We start from the raw sequence: 297 nt of genomic DNA, 5'->3' as shown, positions 1-297 counted from the left end.
TGGTCATCTCGAGACGGGGCAAGGATTTTATACTCCGCGCTATAGTCTGTTCTGATTTTCGTATCGTGTTTAAGGCAAGTTTGTGTAATATTTAAGGATGGACTGACTTCCGGCGATGTGAAAGCAAATCAAGTGCCTCTCCGGATGAAAAAATAATCAGTCCCGCCCTATTACCGAAATACGGCTATTTATGAGACAATCGGCCTCTAGATCTCCTCCTCACCAGCAGGTTTTGTTCCTAGGTCTCTCGCCACGAGGAAACGCGTTTCATATCAACTTCTACAGACTGTCCTCAAG

Source organism: Lineus longissimus, chromosome 5 (genome assembly GCF_910592395.1).
Source record: "Lineus longissimus chromosome 5, tnLinLong1.2, whole genome shotgun sequence".
Lineage (NCBI taxonomy): Eukaryota > Metazoa > Nemertea > Pilidiophora > Heteronemertea > Lineidae > Lineus > Lineus longissimus.
Note: the sequence above shows the minus strand (reverse complement) of the source record.